This window comes from Oryctolagus cuniculus, chromosome 1, assembly GCF_964237555.1.
Source record: "Oryctolagus cuniculus chromosome 1, mOryCun1.1, whole genome shotgun sequence".
Classification (NCBI taxonomy): domain Eukaryota; kingdom Metazoa; phylum Chordata; class Mammalia; order Lagomorpha; family Leporidae; genus Oryctolagus; species Oryctolagus cuniculus.
The window spans coordinates 156,703,328-156,724,746 of NC_091432.1; positions in this window are offsets into that span (position 1 = coordinate 156,703,328).

Below are 21,419 nucleotides of genomic sequence, written 5' to 3' on the forward strand. Positions count from 1 at the left end.
CTTTCTTTCTTTCTTTCTTTCTTTCTTTCTTTCTTTCTTTCTTTCTTTCTTTCTTTCTTTCTTTCTTTCTTTTTGGACAGGCAGAGTGGACAGTGAGAGAGAGAGAGAGACAGAGAGAAAGGTCTTCCTTTTGCCGTTGGTTCACCCTCCAATGACCGCCATGGCCGGCGCGCTGCAGCCGGCGCATCATGCTGATCCGAAGCCAGGAGCCAGGTGCTTCTCCCGGTCTCCCATTCGGGTGCAGGGCCCAAGGACTTGGGCCATCCTCCACTGCACTCCCGGGCAATAACAGATGTGGGGAGCAACTCGGACTAGACTAAGTTACTGGAATTAAGACTTATTCTATGCATCTGCTCTCCCACAATATGGCGCTGAGAAGGGAAAAACAGCTTCTACACAGCTGCCTCCAGTTCAACCAGTAACCTGCAGGAGCTGATCCCACTCCTGATTGGAGGAGAGCAGCGTGCTCGGCTTGTGGGTAGCAGAGTTGGGATTGGTGGAAGAGGACTATAAAGGAGGAGAGAGACAACATGCACCAGGAACATCTAAGAGGAACACCTGAGGAACACCTGAGCAGCCCCCGAGAGAGCCGGCCGGTGGTGTGCTGCTCCCCTGCGGAAGTGGGGAAAGTGGCAGGGGGAACCGCCCTTCCACGGAGGTGGAAGGGTCGGTAGCCAACCTGGGAAGAACCAGCAGCAAACCCGGGGAGGGCCAAGCAGACGAAAGAACAGCGCAGGGTCCTGTGTCGTTCCTCCGCAAAGAGGGGGAGCGACATAATGGTGCCGTGACTCGGATAGGAAACCTAGGCAGGGTTTCGTGTCATTCTTCCATGAAGAGGGGGAGCGACAACAGAGAGCTTGCCTGGAAGAGGGGCAACCGGGACAGAATCCAGCGCCCCGACTGGGACTAGAACCCAGTGTGCCGGCACACAGGCAGAGGATTAGCCTATTGAGCCATGGCACCGGCAACTACATGGTTTCTTAGGAAGTTGGTTTCCATCCCTTGTGAGTGATTCACCTCGGTGCTAAAGAAATCAAAATTTTATAACTGTAATTCCAATTCTCATTCGGAGTATGACATGATCAACAAAATGCCATACCACATTAAATAAATGACTTGACATTTGTAAACTAAGAGTCCAAAAGTAACTCCAATTTTTGATGAAGCAGGTCAACAAATGTTTCAATCTTTTCATTTTTTTTGTCTGTTTCAGTGTTTTCTGCATTCTACAATTTCTCTATCTCTGTGTTCTGTTAATTTTTCGGAATTTCTGAGAAATCATTAAGCTTGTATATAACCAATACATAAATGAGATCTATATGCTCAAATTATAGATTACAAGAAAAATAAAGATTTTCATTATGGAAAAAAGGTGGTAGAGTCACCCAGAGAACAAATATCTGAATTCTAATCCAGCCTAATCACAAGATATTATGCCAATATTTATCATGCATGTATATTTTTAAATATGGATATCAAGGTTATTAATTTAGCCATATAATTTTTGTAAGACTCACATAAAATGTAGATCAATTATTTTTCTACTAACTCTATCAGATGCCTCATTTCTGAGCTAATTATTTCCATCCCTTTACTGCACATTAGTTCATTATATCATTTGAAATACAGTTTCTGCCACAGAAATTATTTTAAGACCACTATTTCCCATTCTTTCTTGGCTGAATACATTTTGCTCAGAATAAAAGTCATAGAAAAAAGTCCTTGGCTGCATAAAAGTCCTTTGTTGGTGCTTTTGAACTCCCTGGTCGTGGACTACAAAGAGTCCGGCGCTCTGCCTCTCACCCCTGTAGAACAGAAACGTCGCCTTTTGTGGATCTTGATATACAGGATACATTACTGAGTGCCTTTAAAAGCATTGTGAACCTTGATGGAAATCAGAGGTGAAAATGACAGTTCAAATGTCTGGTCTGGGTTTAAAAGATCCATGGTAATATATTTTTCTTCATAACAGATGCAGATAAAATAGTGAGAGTTGTTCTACCAGTAAAAGCAGGCTCAGACTTACGGTCACCACACTTTGTACTCCCCAAAGTCATAGCCCAGTGGACTTGGGATGCAGACTCATGCCAGGGGTGCTGCTAGGACCATGGAAACGTTATTATGCTTATCAGGGTTGGAGAGGATTTGGCTCATCAGTGTCTTCAGATTCTGAGATGAATTTTTGGATTGAAGTCACCTGTTCAGAGGTACAGCTAATATTTAATCATGATTAAATAACTCATATTAGTCTTGAAGATATTTGAATTATCAGTGCTTAACCCAGTGTTTAGGTCAAGATAGGTGCCCAACAAATGTCTGTTTCATTGAAAATGGAATTAGTTTAGAGTTGTATGAGTCAGTGTTCATTCAGGGAAACAGAAGTATAATGAATATTACGAGAACAAATAATAATTTATTGTATGAGTGAGACCTACAAAAATGGGAGAAGCTGAAAAAAAATGAACAAATAGAAGGAGGAAATCAGAAGATTGGAGAGAGAATCTGTGTTGATTCCTGCTAAAGTCTTGCTATGAATAATCAAGTCAGAGTTTATAGGTAAATCAAAGAAGTTAGCACAAGCAGCCTTCAAAATGAGACTGCTGATTGATAAGCAATGAGTAAAATTAGGAGCTCATTTGAAGACCCTTAATGCCTCTGCAGGTTGTGTTTGTGGAGCCAATACTTCTGTGGCTCCGGCTCCATGGGCAAGCAGTTACTGGTGAGCCTGGGGACCTTGCTAGCCAACGGGGTTGTCAATTAGGAATGCAAACTGGAGGCAGAACAGGGAAGAATGAAGACACTCTGGGACTTCTGTGGATTTCTGTGTTTGCTCACCAGTTCCAGGTGACCCGTTAACTTTTGATAAGTAATGGATTTTACTTCCCTCTACCTTCCCAATTTCATTCAAGTTCCTCTTTTGGCCAGCTCCAACTTTAAACCTTATAGGGTGGTAATTCTAGAAATCATAATTTCTACTTTAACTAAATTGACAATAGCAAAATTCAGACCAAGGTTTTTATAACAGATAAGGTATTCGCATTGTGAAAACTATACATTAAAATAATCAGGAAAGAAATCCTAGTGATTCTTCTGTGTACCTCCCAGATGGATCATTTACCTAACAACACCAACAAAAGTTTATCATTCTCATTAAACAGAACTGTATAAGCTAACATGTTGCCATTTTGATAGCATATCTTGGTCTAGCACACAAAAACTTGCTCTAAAAATGTGCTGTTTGATTTGATTTTACAAGTTGAATGGTTGGAAAATTTACATCTCCTACTCATTTTACAAAACTCAGTATAGAATTTGAATCAAGTTATCTATCTGAAACAAATCTTGCCCTTGAACAATTTCCACTGATGATGGAATTATGCTTTATAAATATACGGTGAATTAGTACAATATTTAATTATCTGTCTCTTTTCATAAATTGTGAAGAGAAAAATACCTACTGTCTGGGGACCCTGATGTGGCACAGCAAGTTAAACTGCCACCTGCAATGCCATCATCCCATATGAGTATAGGTTTGAGTCCAGGCTGCTCCATTTCCTGTCTAGCCCCTGCTAATCCACCTGGGAAAGCGGAAGATGGATCACATACTTGGGCCTCTGCTACCCACATGGGAGACCTAGAAGGAGTTCCAGGCTCCTGATTTTGGTCTGGTCCAGTCCAGGCTCTTGAGGCCATATGGGGGAGTTGAAGGAGGGGATGGACCATCTCTGTCTCTCTGTAACTCTGTTTCTCAAATAAACAAAATGTTTCTTTTTCAAAAAAAGAAAAAGAAAAATCAGTATTGTCTCATAGAGTCTGCTTTCCCTCCTGGACCATACCTATGGTGGGGTTTTCCTGAGACTGCTGGAAAACCAGACCAAAGTCTCTGAATTCCTCCCCTCTACCCCAAACTTATTTAGAGATTTGTGCAGAAAAAAAGAAGAGAAATAATTCTGGGAACTTCTCAGAGATGCAAAACATTTAAATCCTGTCTCCTCCCAAAGCTTTGTGCCTGTTTGTTGAACTTTCTTTTTGGGGAGTGGTGGTTTAAACATCAACAACTAAAGATACAGAGACCATACATTCTTTCCTTGTGGAGGTATATATAGAACTCCTGTAGATAGTGTAGGTTCTGTCTTTTGTTTCTTGAAAGTAGTTTAGAAAATGAAAACAGACAAAGACATATAATTTAAAAAAATTTTCCTGTAGTCTTTCTTCAAGTGTCTGGCACTTGGTAATGTTTTCCAGGGCCTCGAGAGCATTGTTTCTGCTTTGGATTGCAAAAGTCTGCTTTAAAGCTTAGAATTTCATTCTTTGTTCTTTACTTATCCAGATACCAGGAGCTGCAGTTCACATAGAAAGCTTTTGCCATGCTTGAACGGGCTGGGGATAAAATGAATGGAAATAAATGTTTAGTTTGAAAATGTGTCCCAACTATGCAGCTGTGATAGGTAGGCTAAAAGCAGTTCTGTTGTCCACCTAATGATGTATATAAATTAAGAGACAGACTCCCTGGGGTTCAACATCAGGTGTGATGATGTCCCTCCTCTGATCTACTTCTATTTGAGGGAGTGGTCATGAGTTTACTTGCTTCTGTAGCCAAGAGAGTTTCCCACCTCATGTGAGGGTAACTGGTGCTTAAACTGCTTCTCAACGGGCAATTGCATTCCCCAACATGTTCACCCTTTAATGATACCTACTGAAAGATTAATTTGCCAATCAAATATTGAAATAAAATGGTAGAGGGCCGTGGCTCACTTGGTTAATCCTCCGCCTGTGGCACCCGCATCCCATATGGGTGCCGATTCTAGTCCCGGTTGCTCCTCTTCCAGTCCAGCTCTCTGCTGTGGCCCGGGAGGGCAGTGGAGGATGGCCCAAGTGCTTGGGCCCCTGCACCCACATGGGAGACCAGGAGAAGCACCTGGCTGCTGGCTTTGGATCGGCACAGAGCAGGCTGTAGTGGCCATTTGGGGAGTGAACCAGCGGAAGGAAGACCTTTCTCTCTGTCTCTCTCACTGGCTATAACTCTAGCTGTCGAAAGAAAGAAAGAAAGAAAGAAAGAAAGAAAGAAAGAAAGAAAGAAAGAAAGAAAGAAAGAAAGAAAGAAAGAAAGAAAGAAAGAAAGAAAGAAAGAAAGAAAGAAAGAAAGAGAGAGAAAGAGAGAAAGAGAGAAAGAGAGAAAGAGAGAAAGAGAGAAAGAGAGAAAGAGAGAAAGAGAGAGAAAGAGAGAAAAGAAAAAAAGAAATAAAGTGGTAGAAATCACCCAGTGTAGCATTGCTCATTTTCGGGCTGGAATTATGTTTTTTGAATGCTTTGCTTTATTCAGCAGGGCCCTTCCTGTGTTACAATCTTATTTAAGTGAGAGAGAGTTGTAGCACCCACACACTGCTTGTGTCTTTGAGTTGCAAAAGTATCGCAATCAGGTTTAATGGTTTTTATCTATTTAAATATGAAAAGAGCACTTGGTTTGGGAAGAGAGACCTAAACTTACCAGTGAATCAGATAAAGATGGAAGCCTTAAGAATAGAAACAGAATAAAGGAAAGTTAGAGACCCTGTGTCACTAAAGTTAAACTCCTACATCCATGGTTTAAAGGAAAAGCGAAAGTCTACTCAAAGAGTCACCCGGCTGAATAATAATGAATACTGCCTGGAAGGAGGGTAGACTCTAATGGTGCTGCTGAACTTTTCACCCTAGCTTGCATCCCAAAAGTGTGAAAAAAACTCTCATCGCTGATGGCGCAGACCCTAAGGGTCTGTATAGTCTGGCCCTTCCTAGCTCTTAGTGAAGCTTCTGATACTACAGGTGGCCTTTTGATACTACAGTGGAAGGGCAGAAAATCTTCATAAATGTCAGAGCCACCAAACCTAGTTTGGCAGCTGGTTCCTGTAATATTAACACATGTCAGGGTAGAACCAAGTAACACACAGCTTGGAGTGATGCTGCAGATACTGGTTAAGTACTCTGTGCTGGACTGTGCCTCTTGCAATGCATTTATGAGAAAAAGTGTGGCCAAGCTGCCTGCATTTGTAAAAACCAGTATCCAGCCCATGGCCAACCACCTCTTTATGCCTGAGGAATAATAGATAACATCACTGCCTATCAGGCTAGGTAGATGTCAACAATGAGGCAATGTTCTATGCTCTCACAAGGCTTATGTCTTCTCCTTCCCCAGATCTCAAATAATTCCTGTTGTATTCTGTGATCCTCCAAAACCTTTTCATCCCAGTGTGTCATTTGTTAAAAAACAAACCCTCCCCACCTGTAAAACACACGCATTCCTTTTCTGTACATATAGATAGATGCTTATCTGCCTACTTATCTGTATGTGTATAGAAGGGTGTCTGTGTATGTTAAATCGTGCCGATATTTTGGAAATTATCGATGATTGCTTAATAATTTTTGATGATCAGTGTGTACATAAATGACTTTATTCTCTAACTGAGTGTAATGTTCTATATATTTTAATTCAGTGTTACTCATATTATTCAAAAGTATAGCCTTTCTTAAAAATTTCTATTTTGTTAATCAATTACTGTGAATTGTACTGAAATCATGAGTGATCCTAGTCTAGTCTAGATCTCTTTATAGATTTAAGAATGTTTGCTTTTATATTTTAAGTGCATGTTATTTTGAATGTCATGGAATGTGGCTAAAGATTCCTGGATAGAAAAACGTTTGGTCAAAATGTAATGACTCTCTTGATCTTAAATTAATGACCCTTACTTTAACTGAATAATATGCACAAATTATTTTTCTTGCATTTCATCTTTTACTTTCCACCTTTCTGTGTTCTCACATTTTAGAAGATTTATCTTCTATAAAAATGCTTATCCAATTTAAAAAATATGGTTTGATGATCTTTGTTCATTGCTATAGCAGAAGCTGATGGTACTCAATCTCATCATCCCAGTGATCTTATCTCTGATAATGCTCACACCTCCTTAGAACAACAACAATAAACTGACCCTGACTGAGATTCTTCTCTGGCTACAGGGAGACATCTGGGAACGACAGGAAGTACCACAGAGTTCATGCACCCAGCTGTAATTCTCAGACAATGACGATCCATGAAAGTTGTTGAATAGATTTAGCAGCTTCTTCACTGTGGAGCAACTCTGTTAGGGATTCTATTTACTGTCAGGGAGACTGGCATCTGAAAGGAACTTCAGTTGCTCATTCGACTGTCTCCCCACCCTTCCCTAAGGTCCACATTCAGATTACTACCCCCAAACTTCTCTCCAGGGGCCTGCTTCTGAGGAAACCATGCACAATAACTAAACTCTGTAATCTATTGTATTGCTTGAGATCCCTTAAAGTTTGGATTTGTTTCCACCATCTTTTTTTCTGTAGTACAAAATTTATCCCACTTACAAGGTGTTTTTTTTTGTTCTTTTCCTGCCTTATTTGAGTTGTTACTATTTTTTCCTTCTCCTTTCATCTTTTCTTTTTTTCTTTCCACTATTTGACAGCAATCTTCTCTTTATGTATATTTTTCTCTTGGCTATTCCAATATTGTTTTTCAGAGAATGGTAAACACTTTAATCCATTTTTTCTCAAACCAGAGTCTGCATAAATCCATGAGAACTTAACTACAAGCAGGGGAAATAAATATAGCATAGATAGAACATTAATTCTGATCATATTTGCATGTTATTTACATAATTATGTTTATATGAAACATGAAAATATAATTCCCAGAATGAAAAATTTATAAAATTGTATTGTCATATCACAAGCCTTAACAGAGGGCATTTTTCCAAGAGCAGTTTCAGCCTCTAACTCCTTCAGGTTTCACTGATTTTTCAAATAAAAGTGTGAAATGTTTTTAAGTTGATTTTTGGTGTAGTTGTGCTTAAGTTATTACCACTATTAGTACTTCAATGACATAACAATCATGTTTCTGTTCTTTAAAAAAATGTTTATTCATTTATTTTCATCACTTCAGAGTCAGAAAGGGAAAGAGGAGAGAGAGAGAAAGAGAGAGAGAAATCTTCCATCCACTGAGAGAGAGACAGAGAGAGAGAGAGAGAGAAAATCTTCCATCCACTGGTTTATTTTCCCAGTAGCCAGGGCTGGACCAAGTTGAAGCAATAAGCCAAAAATCTCGTCTGAATTCACCGTGTGTGCAGCAGCATCTTGAGTATCTTGAACCATCATCTGCTGCCTTCCAGATGCAAGGCAGGCAGCTGGACTGGAAGCAGAGCAGTTAGGACTCAGCTGGCACTCTGGTATGCGACGCAGATGTCTCAGGCAGTGGATCAGCACAGACTGCATTGTCAACTCCAACTTTTCTCTTTTAAAGAAAATCTAGTAAGGTTCTAGAACTTTTCCCAAGCATCTATTCTCACTTTGCTGAGAGGTGCAGACTGCTTTGCTCTCGTGTTCCCTCCAACTAAATGTAGGCTTTCCCAATGGCTGCAATAGCAACAAGGAGTGGGTTTTGAACCAGAACATGTATGTTTGCAGCACATATATCATTTCTTATCACATGGCATTTCACATATCACTTACCAATGCCTATGAGATGTTCTATTTTTACACCCAAAACTGAGCTCAAATGATAAAGGTGTTAATTTTGTTTAGTTACAAATAAATATTATTTTTATAGTTGTCATTGTAGTATGCTGACATGATGATCAAGTTAGAGCATGTGTGTTAATGAATGTGTCCAAGTCATTTTATAGTATGGATGTCCTGTCCTTCTTCTGATTATAACTAGCATACAAGTGAAGATGCAAATCAGATAGAATTTTATTATACTCTTAAAAATCTATTAGTTTGCACGCTCCGTGGCTCACTTGGCTAATCCTCCACCTGCGACACCGGTACCCCGGGTTTTAGTCCCAGTTGGGGCGCCGGATTCTGTCCTGGTTGCTCCTCTTCCAGTCCAGCTCTCTGCTGTGGCCTGAGAAGGCAGTGGAGGATGGCCCAGGTCCTTGGGCCCTTCACCCGCATGGGAGACCAGGAGGAAGCACCTGGCTCCTGGCTTTGGATCGGCGCAGTGCTCCGGCCATAGTGGCCACTTGGGGGATGAACCAATGGAAAAAGGAAGACCTTTCTCTCTGTCTCTCTTTCACTGTCTAACTCTTCCTGTCAAAAAAAATCTATTAGTTTATAAGAAATTTACATTGTGATCATATAATTTAATTCCTTTATTTTGAAAAAACTATGATAAAGGTGATGTGATTACAACTCAGGATATTCTTGCTGCTGTTAATATGGGTTTTTCTAAAGATTTACATCACAAACTATTCCCTAGGTGACCATAATCTGAGAGGACAGGTGAGCACTTATTTTATCCTGTTTACTTAAACACTCTGATAAAGAACACAATGCTCTGCATTGTGACACAGCAGACTAAGCCACCGCTTGCAAAGCCAGCCTCCCATATTGGGGTAGCAGTTCAAGTTCTGTCATTAATCTTCTGATCCAGCTTTCTGCCAATATGCCTCAAATGGCAGCAGATTGTGGCCCAAGTACTTGGGCCCCTGCTAACCATGAGAAAGGCCTGGGTGGAGTTCCTGCCTCCTCACTTTAGCCTGGCCCAGACCCTGCTGCTGTGGCCATTTTGAGAGTGTACCAGTAAATGGAAGATTTTCTCTCTTTCTCTTACTCAGTCTTTCAAATAAATTAATAAATATTAATAAAAAATAATCACAGAAATTGGTGCACATATTATTTTGAAAATTAAATGAGACAAAGCATCTTAAACAGGATACTTTCTGAAAGATAATAAATATTCAGTAAGCAATAGTGAAAACATTTATGGATGATGATCAAAATCATACTATTCAAATGAGTTAGAGATAGTGGTTATGTTTTTTCCCAATTATAGTGAGTTGATTCTGTTTATGCTACAGAGAACATACTACAAAAGCCACTTTGCTAAAAAAGAAATTATATTATAACAGTAGCATATAAATATGTATATGTATATGTGTATATGTTTCTTCAGTGCCAAATCACTAATAAATTACATATATGTATATAATATGTTACAGTGTAACTCTGAAAAATGTGGTGTGGGTCAAAATTATGTCATTTATTAATGATTTGGCACTAAAGGAACAAAAGCTGGTACTAAAAGAGAATACTAAAATTTGTTTCAAATTCTGACATTACTTGTTACAGAAAGAATATGAGACAAATTTAGGGACGAGCAGACTATAGAAGTTATTCATTATGCATTCCATTACCATGTCTATATAAAACATCCAACTGGAAATGCATTCTAAGAAAAACTCTCTGCTTTAAGAAAAGAAACAATGTGTTCCCCTGGAACAAGTTATCATATACCAATTAGGAATTAAAGTAATGGTCATTCTTGGTAATACATATATGTGTGTTTGTGCAATTTCAGCATTTTACTTATATTTAAAAATTATTATTGACAATCATTAGTGGAACTAAAAGTTGTATTTGCTTCTTACCTAAGCTTTGCTTTAATCTATAAAACATATTTTCATAAATTGTTTTGCTTATCATCCTCATTTATCATCTGTGTAAATATATGAATTATTTTATTTACTTCATTAACTTGAATTTTAACTTAAAATAAACTCAATTTAGTTTTGTCACTATTGTATTTTTAAATTACTTTTCATATGTTGAACAATTCTTGGAAAAAAGTCTTATTTTTATAAAGTGAATTGTAGTGTTACTTTAATCTTAGCTTGTAGTTAAATGAGTAGAATTTATAAAAGTGTAAATAAGATTCTTGAACATCGCTAAGTCAGGATTTTGTAACCTGGAGTGTGGGGTTTAGGCAAGAGGGTGGCACAGGAACAGAGGCTAAGAATCAGAAGTGGCTTACTCACTAGAGGTTGTTTTTCAGAAAATGCTCCGTGAAGGTGTATCCTGTAACATTGTACTCAGAGGAAGCAGATGCCCACCACAAACTAGGAAAGCTGTAAGAAGCCATTCTGAGTAAGATTTTTGAATGTACAGTGTTTGAAGTCATACAGTACTTGAGCAGGAAGGGCTCCCCTCCTCCCCTTTTCTGAAACCTGGACACTCCCCTAACCCTTGCTGTAAAAACCCTCTCAGGGAGGCAGTTTCTTTAGGAAACTACACTTTTCTATTGTCTACTTCACTTGTCGCAAGTAAAAGCTTTCCTCTGAGCATCGCCCACTTGAGGCTGATTATTTGGCGACACCACAAGCAAATGAACCCCTTGTGCGTACTAACAGTTTGTATCAAAACATCAGCCATTGCAAAGTTCAAACCAATTTATTCTAAACTGAGTAATCAGAAGTAGAAAAGAAAGAGGCTTTGTGGCCTAGAAGGATAGCTTCTATGATAATACATTGAGGAAACTAACAAGTCATTTCAGGAGCTTGGGAGAACCATTAGGGCTAAAGAATTTTGGACATTTATAGAAATTATCTGATATTAGTATTTAAAAATTGGTCAAGTGCCCTCATGCTATTAATTGTGTATTAAATGAAATCGAATTGGGTGGATCTTAAATTATGACTGTGAAATACCAAAAAACTGCAGAACTCTAAAAAAGGAGTAAGTAATACCTTCAGGATAGTTAGGTCTATGATGATTAAATATAAATATGTTAAATAGAATAAACATCTACTCCATGAGTTCTACACCTGCTAGGAAATCAATCTGATACATATAGTCCTCTTCTAGGCATATGTCCAAAGGAAATGAAATGACCATCCCCAAAGATCTCTGTGCATCCATGGCTGACAGCATTATTCACAATAGCCAAGATGTAGAAACAACTTAAGAATCCACTGACAGATGAGTATATGAAGAAACTATTTAATATACTATTATCCTTTTTTTTAATTTGACAGATAGAGTTATAGACAGTGAGAGAGAGAGAGAGAGAGACAGAGAGAGAAAGGTCTTCCTTCCGTTGGTTCACTCCCCAAATGGCCGCTTCAGCCTGCGCTGTGCCAATCCAAAGACAGGAGCCTGGTGCTTCTCCTGGTCTCCCATGTGGGTGCAGGGACCCAAGCACCTGGGCTATCCTCCACTGCCTTCCTGGGCCACAGCGGAGAGCTGGACTGGAAGAGGAGCAGCTGGGACTAGAACCAGCACTCATATGGGATGCCGGTGACGCAGGCGGAGGATCAACCAAGTGAGCCACGGCACCGGCCCCTAGACTATTATCCTAAAAAAGAATAAGGTCTTGCCATTTTCCACAATATGGATGAGCATGTAATATATTGTACTAAGTTAAATAAGCCGGATACAGAAAGATATTGCATGATCACACTTTATCTCTTAAAAATTCAAATGTACAGAAATAAAGAACAAAACAGTGGATATCAGGGATGCAACTGGTAAGTAGGAAAAAGGGAAGATATAGGTCAAAGAATATAAAGTAGCATATATGGAGAATAAAGAAGTGTAGAGATCTATTGCACAAAATGAGAGAGGTAGGTATTACAATTTTATGGTGTTTGAGGTTCATGCTAAATGAGTACATCTTAACTGCTCTTGACACAAGAACAAAAAAAAGTGACTATGTAACATGAGCTATATGTTAATTTGTTTCATTCTAATAACCTTTTACTGCCTAAATACACTTCATAATTTCATATTGATACCTTAAACACGTATATAAGTAAACTTTGTTTAAAAACAAAAGACAATTTGGGAAAAAAAGAATTATAAAAGAAATCACACCACTTCCCTTATTTTCACTAAAAGTAGCTGTGCATTTTTCAAAAGTTAATACAGTCCTTCAGATATTCTTATTGTTTGATACACTGGGGATTGCAATGAAAGCTCAATGTGAGTATCTAAACTGCAGTATTTCAAAAATGATTACCACATGCCGAGAAGCAGTGGTAATATTTCTATTTCCTATGCCATTAGTCTAGAAACAGTAATATTCCTGCTGGCATTCTTATAAGAGATGTGGACAAACTGAGGAATGATCAAGATCTCCTTTGGTAAATAAAAGATGAACATCCCAACACTCTATGGTAGATGTACAGTCCTGTTTTGTGCAACATGATAAAGGGATGATAACGAAGTAAAAAGAACTTTTGATCTCCAGATCCAAAACTTTAATATACCTCTATGGAATGATATATTCAGCACATTTTAAAGGCAATCCATTTTTATGAATCACGACAATACCTCACCTTTGAAAGACAAGTATATAAAATAAAAATACAGATTAGTTGGGCATTCTTTGCATTGACAAGGAAAATCACTTGCATTAACTGTTTGGATTGGAATACAATAAAAAGTTTAAAAATTCTCACTTAAAATAGATTGTCACGTTAAGAAAAGAACATATCAAGTTTGGACATATAAGTATTTAATTCTAGAAATATGTATCCATTTTAACTACCATGTACAGAAACACTGCTATGCCTGAGGGTTCTTCAAAAAGTTCATGGAAAGTGGAAATAAATGCTAAATCTGTTTTGATGCAATGCAATTTTGAAATTCATGTATAGTTTTTTCATAATATACATTTCCATGAAATTTTGAACAATTCATGTAGGCATGGTTTCCTTTCTTTTTCTTTTTGCACCAAAATAAAATCATCTTTTAATTCCAATTTCTACAAACCATTTAAAGTACTTTCTTTTTTTATTTTTTATTTTTTTAAAAATTTTTTGACAGGCAGAGTGGACAGTGAGAGAGAGAGACAGAGAGAAAGGTCTTCTTTTTGCCGTTGGTTCACCCTCCAATGGCCGCCGCGGCCGGCACGCTGCGGCCGGCGCACTGCGCTGATCCGATGGCAGGAGCCAGGTGCTTATCCTGGTCTCCCATGGGGTGCAGGGCCCAAGGACTTGGGCCATCCTCCACTGCACTCCCTGGCCACAGCAGAGAGCTGGCCTGGAAGAGGGGCAACCTGGACAGAATCTGGCGCCCCGACTGGGACTAGAGCCCGGGGTGCCAGTGCCACAGGTGGAGGATTAGCCAAGTGAGCCACGGCGCCGGCTTTAAAGTACATTCATATTTACAATAAAGATCTGTAATTTGGGTAAAATTTCAACTTTCTAGAGGTACCAAAATGGCAATGTAATAAATAAATCTGAACTCTAATTTTTCAGCTTTTATCAATTTTCATTTTGAAAGTATTTAATCTTTCCTACTTAGAAAATTCAGGACATTAAACCATGTGATCTTGCAGCCAACAAATAAATGGTCGTACATAATGGACTCTTAATCCATCCACCACGTTTCCATTCTGTTCTTGAATCTAGTTTAAAAACAGCATGGGTTGAGGGGGTCATATCAATGACCTTAGCTTCTAAAATCTACATAATGTGTAATTCTAGCTTCATTTCTTTTTCTTGCTTACATATCTACATCCTGTAATTTCCATTTTTGTCTTTTATGTTGCTGAATCATCACATTTTAATAATTAACAAAGCCTTAAAAATACCACAGAAAAATAAAAATAAAACAAAAATTTCCAGTAATCATTATTTTTGGAATATTTATTTCATTTATTTGAAAGGCAGAGTTTCAGAAAGAGAAGGAAAGACAGAGAGAGAAAACATCGTTTATCCACTGGTTCACTCTCCACATGGCCACAACAGCCAGAGGTGGGTCAAGCTGAAGCAAGGAGCCAGGAACACCATAAGAGTCTCCCACATGGTGGCAGGGATACAGGAAATGGACTATCTTCCACTGTTTTCCCAGGCACATTAGCCGTGAGCTGCATCAGAAAGGACAAAGCAACTGGGACTCCTGGTGCTCTGATGTGGGATGCTGGCCTTGCAAGATGTGGCTTAACCCACTGCACTGTAAGGCAGGCTCCACTTTTCAGTAATGTTTAACAACTATTGACAGATAATCATTTTTTAAAAGCCTTGGTGAAGAGCCCTCAAACATTTTTCACATACTATTATAAGACTGGGAACATACTATATGTGTAATTTTATGTCCTGTTTATTGATATCTTTATTTTTATTTGATATTGATATTTATTTGATATTTTATTTGATATTTGATATTTATTTTAATTTGATATTGTTGCAGTGTTTTGAAACTATTTTCCTGTAGCTGCAAAATTATCATCACTCTATTATAACATTATCTATTTTAACATTGCTATTTCCAATTGTTTTGCAATTATAACAATAGTTTATCATCTTTAATTACAAATCTCCTTATATTAGGTGCCAATCAATCTTAAATGCTATATTCTCAAATATTGAAATCTCTTATGTCCAAAATCTTGAAAATCAAAATACTAAAAAATTAAAATGTGGATAGAAGAAATCCCAAAAATCACAATTATCCTGAAAAAAATAGGCTTTATAAAGGGAATATAAAGCCAAATTCTGGGGAAGCAACAGACTATTCAATGCAGCAACTATGAACATTTCGGTTAAAAATGTGTCATTTGTTGGCCATTGTGGCACAATGGGTTAATCCATTGCTTACTCTACCAGCCTCCCATATTGGAGTGCTGTTTCAAGACCTGGATGCTCCTCTGTGTACCCAGATTTCTGTTGGTGTGCCTGGGAAAGCAGCAGATGATAGCCAAAGTACTTGGGCTCCTGGCATGGATCTGGGAGTCCAGGGTGGAGTTCTTGGCTCCTGGCTTTGGTCTGGTCCAGCCCTGGCTGTTGAAAGCATTTGGGGAATGAACCAGCTGAAAAAGATATTCTCTCTCTCTCTCTCTCTCTCTCTCTCTCTTTCTTCCTCTCTTCCTCTTTTTCTTTCTTTCTCTCTTTCTCTCTCTTCGGTCTCTCCTCACTCTCAGTTACTCTGCTTTCAAACAAATTGATATTTTTTGTTTTGTTTTGTTTTTGGGAATTGATAATTTCTTTTTTTTTTTTCACAGAAGATCAGTTTAGTATGCATTAAGTAAAGATTTCAACAGTTTGCACCCCCATAGAAACACAAAGTGAAATATATTGTTTGAGTACTCATTATAGCATTAAATCTCAATGCACAGCACATTAAGGACAGAGATCCTACATGAGGAGTAAGTGCACAGTGACTCCTGTTGTTGACTTTACCAATTGACACTCCTGTCTATGGCATCAGTAATCTCCCTATGATGTGGGGAAAAAGGGACACTAACCCACTGTTGGTGGGAATGCAAACTGGTCAAGCCACTATGGAAGTCAGTCTGGAGATTCCTCAGAAACCTGAAGATAACAAATTGATATTTTAAAGATAAAAATTAAAGTGCATCATTTGTCTGCATTGGAATTTCTTCTAGTTGGTGAAATGTCAATGACTTAATAAATTAAAGCCAGCAAAGTTGCTGACTGGCTGAAAAAGTTACATGCACAGTAGGATAAGAGACTCCCAATGGGGCCACTGTTTCACCAATTGTGTCTCTACCTCAACCCTGCAGAGTGAATTTGCAAATACCACTGCCCATCTTTGCACCCCCCAACCCCTGCAAATAAAAAAATAGAAACATAGTACAGAGATGGGAAAGTTTAATAGGTATTGTTCATGTCGGTTATGTCGATTCACAGAATTTCAAAATGACCAGAGCCATAGAAAAATGAATGTGAACATATTCTCTGAGCATAGTCATGCCCTGAAAGAAAAAAGGAGGTGAAAAATGGCTCTTGCTCAAGATACAAGATTTCAGAAGAGTAAATCATCATGAAAGTCAGCCAGCTGTCCTGGATATCACAGTGCAATTGTCCCGACTGTATCCTGGTGCTACACCTTTGTATGGATAGCTTACTTGTTTTGTTTCTCTTTTTTGTTGTTGTTGTTCCCTCTCCCCCCTACTATTTTAAACTGTCAGCCTTATTTTTTACAGTGCACTAGGCTATATATTTCGTCCTCACTTCATCTCCAAAGCTGAAAGTATAAATTGTGTAAAGATTTTGAGAATTGTTGTAATTAATTTTACGCATTCTTTTGCAAATTTGACTCCAAGTAAGTGTGTTATCATAACATTGACTTAATGTGTAAGCATTGTGCTCATAAGCAAAAATGTTGAAAATTCCTCAGTAGATGGGGTGAAGTCCTTTCTGCACATCTGTATTTGTGAAAGACAAATTCATTAAGATCTTACTTCTTTGGGCAGCAGCATATGCAGTGGTAACCTTTCCTGATTTTGATGAATTTTGTCAAAAGACTGTCCCAGTATTTCAAATGAGTGCAGGTATAGAACTAGAGGCACACAATGACCAACCATAGTGATTTGCATTTAGACATTTCACTTTTTGATCCATTTCCTTATGAAAACAATTTGGTCATATTTTTTAAGCGTGGGTGACTATTGTCAATATACCTGAATATTTGTGCTTTAAAAATGTAACTACTTCAAAGAATTTAATGGAAAAATTAATTAAAAGATGAATTAACTATGTTCGAAACATTTTGAAATCTAAGCATATGAGGAGTCTTTAAAATATTCATGAAACATGTATTGTGAAAAAAATCTATGCATGGATTCATAATTTTTTGCACCAAAATAAACTCATCTTTTAATTCCATTTTTTATAAATCTTTTAAACTATCCTCTATGTATGCTACGATTGCCTATTTTATTGTACAAGGAGGCCTATTAAGTGTTCTGTTGTGTATTTACATTTATCCAATCAATTATTTCAAAATCTAAATAAATGTCTTTCATATAATTTGTAAAATAATATTTCCAGAATTTTGATCTTTCAAAATTTTGGACTCCAGGGGTTTTGGACCTCAGGGATTTTGATCTTTCAAGAATTTGACAGTTGAAATGATGGCACTGGCTTAAACTTCTTATTATGTACTTGAAGATTATTACTTGCATAAATTTATAAGCTGAAAAGAATGAAGATTTATCACTAAATGAAGTTTATTTCCAGAAGTCTATCTTGGTAAATGAGCTGAGCTAGTGAGGCTTTTCATGGCTCTCACTTTGCCAGTTTTGTTGTTACTGTTTTTTAGACCACTTGTATTTTTCCTTAACTTCGTCCTGAAAATGAGATGCCTAAAACAAATCTCTCTATTTAGATTGAATCTTTTTAAAGTACAAGAATGTGAGCTTATAAAATGCATTTCCAAGCCAACATGGTTTGTGATATCTTGACCAAAAAGAAGAGGGCCTCTGAGGTTTGGCTGCTTCTTAAATAGATGCCAATTCCAATTTGAACACCCTAACCCAAAATTGTGACATTTGAAACACTCCAAATTCTGAAATTTTTTTAAGCCCTGACATGGACATGTGGGAAAATTCCACATTTGACCTCATGTCTAGCAGGTTATAGTCAAAATGCAGGTGCACTGAAAATGCTATATAAAATTATCTTCAAGCTATATATATATGGGATGCTCCTGAGCCAAATAAATTTTGTGTTTAGAAATGGATGCTAGACTCAGTTTACCTCCTTATGTACATTCTAATATTTCTAAATAGTCTCGAAAAGTCTAATCTCAAGTATTTCAGATAAAGGATACTCTCTGTAGTACTGCACTTTTGAGACATCTTGCTTTTGAATATTCTATATGGCCTGGGAATCTCCCCCCACCCCCCACCAATCCAGTGAAATTTCAGGTTGGATGAATTGAAATGATGTTTTGACCATGTAGCAAATCTCCTCAGGGCTCATTATTGCAGTATCTCCCAACCTAACAGGGTCTGTGAGTTTAATTAGCATGCTGTTTACTTCTAGTTGCCATCATTAAAGAGCCTGTTTAAAAGAGCAGGACCTACCACTAACCCTTGTAGCAGTTCTCCAGATACATCCTCCCTCCTAGAAAAATTGCCATTTATTATTACTCCTTTCATGTGATACTTCAACCATTTTTAGGCTATGAAAAAAGTGTTGGCATCCAAGCTAATTTAAACTAATTCTTTGAGTAAAATTTTATAAGATATGCTATCCTTTTGCTTTACTGAAATCAAGATACACCACATCTATTGCTGCTTTCATCTATTAATCTTATATCTTGATCCACAAGGAAAAAAAGCAATTAAATTTGCCTGCATGGTTTTTTTCTTTATAAAATCATACTGCTTGCTTTTCATAATTCATTTATCCTCTAGATGTCTTCCAATATTTATCTTAGGATTTGTCTCCTTATTTTACTAAGAGTTGAGATGACTGGTGATCTTCTTTTAAGAAAACAGAGCCATGTTTGCTTATAGCTTTTCTCTTTTCAAGTCTCAAGTCACCTGTAAAAATAAATAAAACAGTTCATCATTGGGAAGCAAGCTTACTGACTAAATTGTCTTTCTGTTATGTATAAGAATTGTGTCACAAGAAACCATATCCATGTATATATTTAAATGACTATATTGCTATTATTATTCCACACACAGAAGAAATTCTTGATTTCTAAAACGACCATATCCTGCTTGTGTTAAATAAGACCATCTTCATATGCTAATTGCTTCAGCTTCAACTTTTTACCTTTACTATTTTTTATTTTATTTTTGCTTGTTTTAAAGATGATTTTAGAAAGCAGGTCAATATCCTAGTCATTTCAAAGGCTTTGAGGATTTCATTATCTTCTCATTAATTAGTGTGTATATATATGTGTGTGTGTATATATATGTATATAAAATCCTTATTTATTTCTTTGAAAACCCCCTTGGATATTATTAGCATTACTTTTTACTTTTTGTATTTTTTTCCTGAGGTTTCATTTTCACTAAAAGGCTCATCTAATTAATTGTATTTTTATAATTTGGATTCCATTGATCTTTTCTTTGGCTGCTTCTAGTTTTCATTTCTATACTTCATACCTGATGCAACATTATTTATGTTCAACACTGGCATGCCTAATTTTAAGCACTCAGAAATATGCAGGCTCTTTTTTATTTCATGAAATTTATTTCTTCCTTAGCAATAATGAACATATACTAAGTCTCTAAAATTTTCTGTAATAAATAAAAAGCAATTCTCCTTTATATACTCCTCATTTCTAAACAAGCTAAATCATAATCAGGTTATTTTAATTTTCAAGAGTAGGGGAAGTTGGAAAAAGCCAAACAGTTTAGCCATTGCAATGAATGAAACTAACCTTTGTAAAGAATAATTGGAATGGAGAGAAGGAATTGAAGTTAAAGATTTACGAGGGTATTTTTAAAAGTTAATGGACAGGGGCCAGTGCCGTGGCACACTAGGTTAATCCTCCGCCTGTGGCACTGGCATCCCATATGGGTACCGGTTCTAGTCCCGGTTGCTCCTCTTCCAGTCCAACTCTGCTGCGGCCTGGGAGGACAGTGGAGGATGGCCCAAGTGCTTGGGCCCCTGCACCCACTTGGGAGACCAGGAAGAAGCACGTGGCTCCTGCTTCGGATAGGGGCAGCTCCAGCTGTAGGCCATTTGGGGAGTAAACCAACCGAAGGAAGACCTTTCTCTCTCTCTCTCTCTCTCTCTCTCTCTCTCTCTGTTTACAACTCTATCTGTCAAATAAATAAATAAAGTTAATGGACAAATGGAATTAAAGGCTTTTTGGTGCAAAGTACTTTGAAATCCTTTCATAGATTTTTCATAATAGCACTTTCCATGTACTTTTTGAAGACCCCCTCACACAGAGCCTGAGAACTGAGAACTGGAAGGAGCTCTGTGTTCTCCTTGCTGTTAACTTTCTTTCCATTGTGGTGAGCTACATCAGTGCTTTCAAAAACTATTGTGCACATTACTCACTTGGAGGTTTTTTAAAAAAATCAGACTCTGTTTCAGAGTCAGCGTTGAGGCCTGAGCTTCTGCATGATGAAGCCCCCATGTGACCCCAATGCTGACAGTGCTGGTCCGTGGGCCATACACTAGCAAACAACTAAACAACTATATGCTTATCTCTGGGAGAAGGTGCCACATCCCAAATCCACCCAAGAAAGAGCTCTTCCCAAAGTATTGATAAGCAAAGCAAACTTATTTTGTGCTCCATTCCTAAAGAATGCAAAATTAAGTAGCAGCCTTAACAGGTAACACATTTATATCGAAAGTCACCATTTCTTAAAGAAAAAAATCACTTTAATGTAGAAGCCTCAGGCACTGAGACAATTTTAGAGTTGATCAAGGAGGCTGCCACCTGAATACAGGATCTGCCATGTCGGATGTACAATTACTTAAGTTCAATGAGAAATTTAAATTTCACAAGAAATAATGATAGAAACCTTGTTTGGGTTGTGCTTTTGGATGTGAGAAGACAAGAATTTTGGTGCACAGAATATTTGAATCACTCTTTTTCCTGTGCTCCTTATGCATAATATAAATATGTATGTTCATACTGGATCTTGTACTAGAATTATATATATATTATGAATATACAAATATTTATATAAAGTACATATGTATATATTAAAATTATATTTTATTTATCAATTTTATTGAGGTATATTTGATATACAAAAAACTTCCTTTGCACAAACTGAAAAAGCCATTTCTGGCCTCTTTAATAAAACAGGAAAGTGTTTTCATTCACATTTACAAATATTTTGCAAGGTGTTGCTAACATTTCTTCCTTAAGTGTCTAGCAGAATTCACTAACTTTGGTGTTCTCTTTGATTA